This window comes from Neoarius graeffei, chromosome 13 (assembly GCF_027579695.1).
Source record: "Neoarius graeffei isolate fNeoGra1 chromosome 13, fNeoGra1.pri, whole genome shotgun sequence".
NCBI classification, from domain to species: Eukaryota; Metazoa; Chordata; class Actinopteri; order Siluriformes; family Ariidae; genus Neoarius; species Neoarius graeffei.
In genome coordinates this window covers 53,272,582-53,279,101 of record NC_083581.1, presented here as the reverse complement: position 1 = coordinate 53,279,101, position 6,520 = coordinate 53,272,582, and the positions used below count along the sequence as shown (strand labels likewise).

General features: G+C 44.8%; 1 protein-coding gene across 1 annotated transcript in view; it reads left to right on the top strand.

Annotated features, from left to right (window-relative positions):
* The first annotated feature begins 6,318 nt into the window (after positions 1-6,318).
* Positions 6,319-6,520, top strand: part of kif3b (kinesin family member 3B) — a 39,302-nt gene continuing 39,100 nt past the window's right edge. Inside the window, exon 1 of the mRNA XM_060938029.1 lies at positions 6,319-6,401. The gene's annotated coding sequence lies outside the window, so the exon portion shown is untranslated. The remainder of the gene's footprint in view (positions 6,402-6,520) is intronic.

Below are 6,520 nucleotides of genomic sequence, written 5' to 3'. Positions count from 1 at the left end.
TTGAAAACACCGTACACCACTGATGCACTTGGTAACATCTCCATTCAATAACTCCATCCCTCCTTTTTGGTGGGGTTTTGGTCGCCCTTGGCGCCCCTGGGCACACTTTGCGCTCGCCGGCGCTGGTAAAGAGAACACATCTGAGTGCTTGTTTCGTTTCCCTGCAGTCTTGACGCACTGAGATTGTTTGTTTCTTGTTTTCAACGCGTTTATTATATTTTCCTCCAGGAAGCTCTTCGCAACATGGTTGCTTGAATGAGCTGCTAAACTGTCATTTAAAGGCCCGGTCCCACTGCACTTACGGATGCAAAGAGGATGTAAAACGTAAAAAAATCTTTGCCATCCGTTGGAAAACGCTATGCATCCGTTGTGTACTCATTGCATACGTGCTTCATACGCTCTATCCATCGAGCATCCGTCCACTGTGATTTCATCCGCGCAAAAAGTTTTGAGCTGCACAAAACTTTTAGAACGGATGAACTTTCCGCCGTGTACGATGTAAATCCGCGACATACACGAGCAACAAACGTTCTATGTCCGTCATCATCCGTTAAACGTCTGCTGTATCCTCTCTGCATCCTCTGGGCATCCTCGCAACTCACATCCGCTGCAGCTGAAAACGGAAAGAGGGAGGAAAGATAAGGTACATGAAACGTCTATTCATCGTTAGTAGCACGGAAATAGAAAGGATGTAAGCGTATGCATCTCGTATATAAAGTATTCAAAACGGACAAAGCGTTTATATCTGGGATGTATCTCGTATATATTTAGGATGTCTGGAGTATGTCTAGAGTATGTAGAAGGACACCTAGCGGACAATCGATATTTTGTATAAAAAGGGGGAGAAAATCATCTGGATCTCAGTAGAGATGTATCGATGTAGCCGCCAGCACGTCTTTCCGCTTTATGCTGACGGCGTGCGTGCTGCATCCCTTTATATCCGCGGAGCAGACGCAATTCATACCCCCCGCATGCGCAGTGAACGGTCTGCATCCAATATACATCCGCGCAACATCCCCTTTGTTTCCGTTAGGCGTACGTGATGCATCCCCTTCATCCGCTATGCATCCGCTCTTATGCTATGCGTCCGCTTCTCAGTTATCACCGGTAACCCCTTCGGAGCTGTCATCCACTTCCATCCGCTTTCATCCGCTAGGCTTCCTATGAACATGCGTTTAACATCCCCGCTATATACTACCCACGTCGTTCTTTTCCGTTCTGTTTTCGCAAATTTTCGCCAATTTTGTCCATTTCTGGAGCGGATGAAAACGGATAGAGCCACCCCCGAAATTTTGCTCGTCCGCTGTGTCCTTTTTGCATACGTTTTGTGTCCATCGGCCAGTGGGACCGGGCCTTTAATGAGAACACAGATCAACAAAGCAACTTTGTTTTATTAAAAAAAAAAAGTGCCAGGCACCATTGGAATATCTCGCTGCGTTCGGTGCATAAAAGACCTTTACTTCAGCCCAGACTGCTCAACGACACCGACAGACTGCTCCAAGTGCAGCCATATTCAAAACAAGCAACAGATCTATGTCAGTTATCTACGTTATGCAAAAACACTCTTTAGCCAACAACACTTAGGCTATTACATGGCCAAAACAGAGAATAGCCGCGGATGCGCACTTGAGCGCTTATTGTTTCATGATTAACAACCACCACCCCACCCCACCCCGCTTTTTTGGACAAATCGCACCCTGACTACATGCTTTGCTGTACGATTAAATTAGGCTAAGACATTATAATGCTGACTCGTTTTCAGAGTAGTGGAAGTCATTATTTTTCTCCCCCCGTTTCTGCGCCCCTGGATGGACGCAGCGCCCTTAACATTTGCCTATATTGCCTATGCCACAGGCCGGCTCTGGTTACCATTACCAATAACAGCCTAATAATAACAATAATAAAACATAATGAAACACACAATTGAAATGATTGGCAAGTTGTGGCAGAGTTTTCTTACATAGTCTTCACTGCCGTCACTTTCAATCTGAGCCGACGTTGCGGCAGTCTTGATTCAGTGCATAGGCTACTCATGTATACACTGTAGCCACTGCGCAAGGCTGTTCCCCCCCATCGCGCTCCTGACCGCGCTCTCACTTTTCTAACCACTAGCACAGTGAGATGGATTAATGTTTCCCTTCTCTGCAGAAGACACGTTATTTTTGCTGTTACAGCAAAAAAAGAGATGCATTGGGTTGTTTGTGTCGTTTCCCTGCCTGCACGTCTTAATGCAATAGCGCTCATTTAGGCTAGTTGTTTTCTTGTTTTTAAAATGAAACAAATATCGATTTATTGTTTTCTTCCCCAGCAAGCTTAGGAAGCTTAGGAACATCACTGCTCGAATATCTGCTGAACTATCATTTTAATGAGAGCACGGGTAGACAAACTAGCTAAAACAAACATAACTTAATAAAAAAAAAAAAAAAACATAAAACAAACATAACTTTGTTTTATTTAAGACCTTCCGTGTCAGCCCACTACGGGTCACCGCGGGGTGCAGAAAGACCGCATGCTGCAGGATTTCCTCCCTATGAAGAGAGTAGTACTAGCAGGGTCTGGAAATCCAACTTTCAGAGGCTTCTGATCACTTCCCTGGGAGAAATGTTTCCCGACTTCAGAACTTTGGCTGAAGTGGCGCTGGTTATTCCAGTCTCCAGTGTCGCAGCAGAGCGCGGGTTCAGCCTTCAGAATAAAATTAAAACGTCAATGAGAAGTCGTGGGCGGCACGGTGGTGTAGTGGTTAGCGCTGTCACCTCACAGCAAGAAGGTCCTGGGTTCGGGGGCCGGCGAGGGCCTTTTGCATGTTCTCCCCGTGTCCGCGTGGGTTTCCTCCGGGTGCTCCGGTTTCCCCCACAGTCCAAAGACATGCAGGTTAGGTTAACTGGTGACTCTAAATTGACCGTAGGTGTGAATGTGAGTGTGAATGGTTGTCTGTCTCTATGTGTCAGCCCTGTGATGACCTGGCGACTTGTCCAGGGTGTACCCCGCCTTTCGCCCGTAGTCAGCTGGGATAGGCTCCAGCTTGCCTGCGACCCTGTAGAAGGATAAAGCGGCTAGAGATAATGAGATGAGATGAGAAGTCGTCTGTCCGAGGCAAAGACGCAAAATTGAATGACAATTGCCTCGGCAGCAGTCTCCATTGACGACTTTGATTATGCACAAGCGAGCTCCCAATTTAAATCCATGCGGGCCAGAAGGAAGGTTTGAGCTCACGCAAACAGGTCAAATTAGATTGTCACTTAAATCGTTGTAGTGGACTGTTCATATTTGAACTGCAATTGTCTTGCTACGTTGTAAAATAACATTGTTCATCTGCCCGTTAAGGCACAACAGCCGCAATGTTTTTAGCGGAGGGAAAATGGGTTCACAAGTGACCGAACGTCAGAATCTCTGTTCATCTTTTTGCATCATAAATACATAAATAGATGATTAAATAATACAAGCTTGTTCTGTGAATTAATTTTTAAATGAAGATGAGTCCATGAAAACACAAGTTATTAAATATATAGCATTTATAGCCTATATACATTGTCATTTCAAAGTTAAAATAAAATGACAGATAATAATGGACAATGACGGAATTTTTACGACCCTGTCCGTCAAAATGACGGACAATGAAAAAGTCTAACGCAACCACTGGCCCTGTGATGACCTGGCGACTTGTCCAGGGTGTACCCCGCCTCTCGCCCGTAGTCAGCTGGGATAGGCTCCTGCTTGCCTGCGACCCTGTAGAACAGGATAAAGCGGCTAGAGATGATATGAGTATTATTTCAGATTTTTTACTCTGAGCCATCTCATGCCTGATACATCTCATCTCATTATCTCTAGCCGCTTTATCCTTCTACAGGGTCGCAGGCAAGCTGGAGCCTATCCCAGCTGACTACGGGCGAAAGGCGGGGTACACCCTGGACAAGTCACCAGGTCATCACAGGGCTGACACATAGACAACCATTCACACTCACACCTACTGTCAATTTAGAGTCACCAGTTAACCTAACCTGCATGTCTTTGGACTGTGGGGGAAACCGGAGGACCCGGAGGAAACCCACGCGGACACGGGGAGAACATGCAAACTCCACACAGAAAGGCCCTCGCCACCCCCGGGGCTCGAACCCAGGACCTTCTTGCTGTGAGGCGACAGCGCTAACCACTACACCACCGTGCCGCCCCTGCCTGATACATGATTCCCATAACCTATAGTAACTGATAGAACAATATCAATATTCAGCCTGTTCAGTGACCTAATGCTCCTTCCCAAATGCAGGACGAACAGACTCAAAAACTCCTTTGTCCCTCACGCCATCAGACTGTACAACTCCTCTCTGGGGGGGGGGAGGGGTAACAAGAGGACAGAGGACAGGAAGGAGCAGTAGCCTAGCCTAACAATAAGCAATACTGGACAATGTGCAATATCTCTCCTGCTGCCCCCACCCCACTTTTTCCTTTTTTTCCCCTCCCCTTCTGTCTCTCTCCCTCTTCCTCTCTTCCCCATATCTTATTCTTTTTATATTTGTATATGTAAATACTTAATTTCTTTTATCAAGAAGTTTTTCTCTATTTCTTTTCTCTGTTTATCTGTAATGATGCTGCTGGAATCTTAATTTCCCTGAGGGAACCCTCCCAAAGGGATCAATAAAGTTTAATCTACAACCCCGATTCCAAAAAAGTTGGGACAAAGTACAAATTGTAAATAAAAACGGAATGCAATGATGTGGAAGTTTCAAAATTCCATATTCTATTCAGAATAGAACATAGATGACAAATGTTTAAACTGAGAAAATGTATCATTTAAAGAGAAAAATTAGGTGACTTTAAATTTCATGACAGCAACGCATCTCAAAAAAGTTGGGACAAGGCCATGTTTACCACTGTGAGACATCCCCTTTTCTCTTTACAACAGGCTGTAAACGTCTGGGGACTGAGGAGACAAGTTGCTTAAGTTTAGGGACAGGAATGTTAACCCATTCTTTAATGTAGGTTTCTAGTTGCTCAACTGTCTTAGGTCTTTTTTGTCGTATCTTCCGTTTTATGATGTGCCAAATGTTTTCTATGGGTGAAAGATCTGGATTGCAGGCTGGCCAGTTCAGTACCCGGACCCTTCTTCTACGCAGCCATGATGCTGTAATTGATGCAGTATGTGGTTTGGCATTGTCATGTTGGAAAATGCAAGGTCTTCCCTGAAAGAGACGTCGTCTGGATGGGAGCATATGTTGCTCTAGAACCTGGATATACCTTTCAGCATTGATGGTGTCTTTCCAGATGTGTAAGCTGCCCATGCCACACGCACTAATGCAACCCCATACCATCAGAGATGCAGGCTTCTGAACTGAGCGCTGATAACAACTTGGGTCGTCGTCCTCCTCTTTAGTCCGAATGACACTGCGTCCCTGATTTCCATAAAGAAATTCAAATTTTGATTCGTCTGACCACAGAACAGTTTTCCACTTTGCCACAGTCCATTTTAAATGAACCTTGGCCCAGAGAAGACGTCTGCGCTTCTGGATCATGTTTAGATACGGCTTCTTCTTTGAACTATAGAGTTTTAGCTGGCAACGGCGGATGGCACGGTGAATTGTGTTCACAGATAATGTTCTCTGGAAATATTCCTGAGCCCATTTTGTGATTTCCAATACAGAAGCATGCCTGTATGTGATGCAGTGCCGTCTAAGGGCCCGAAGATCACGGGCACCCAGTATGGTTTTCCAGCCTTGACCCTTACGCAGAGATTCTTTCAGATTCTCTGAATCTTTTGATGATATTATGCACTGTAGATGATGATATGTTCAAACTCTTTGCAATTTTACACTGTCGAACTCCTTTCTGATATTGCTCCACTATTTGTCGGCGCAGAATTAGGGGGATTGCTGATCCTCTTCCCATCTTTACTTCTGAGAGCCGCTGCCACTCCAAGATGCTCTTTTTATACCCAGTCATGTTAATGACCTATTGCCAATTGACCTAATGAGTTGCAATTTGGTCCTCCAGCTGTTCCTTTTTTGTACCTTTAACTTTTCCAGCCTCTTATTGCCCCTGTCCCAATTTTTTTGAGATATGTGTTGCTGTCATGAAATTTCAAATGAGCCAATATTTGGCATGAAATTTCGAAATGTCTCACTTTCGACATTCGATATGTTGTCTATGTTCTATTGTGAATACAATATCAGTTTTTGAGATTTGTAAATTACTGCATTCAGTTTTTATTTACAATTTGTACTTTGTCCCAACTTTTTTGGAATCGGGGTTGTAATCAACTAGAGTTCAACATAGAGCCGATTCAAAGAGTCGACTCGCTAATGAACGATACATAACTGATCCAAACAGCAACACGCGCGCGCGGAGGGAATAGCGGTTGTGCAGGATCATGGAGAAATGGCTGGCAGGGAAGGTGCCTGGACGTGCAGGTGATGTTCTTTATCTGCGTTTTAACATGTTATTTTATTCAAAACAGTGTGAGACAATAACATGACAAGCCGCTGTTGGAGGTAGCTGGCTAGGCTAACTGCTGCAGTCGGAAACCAGT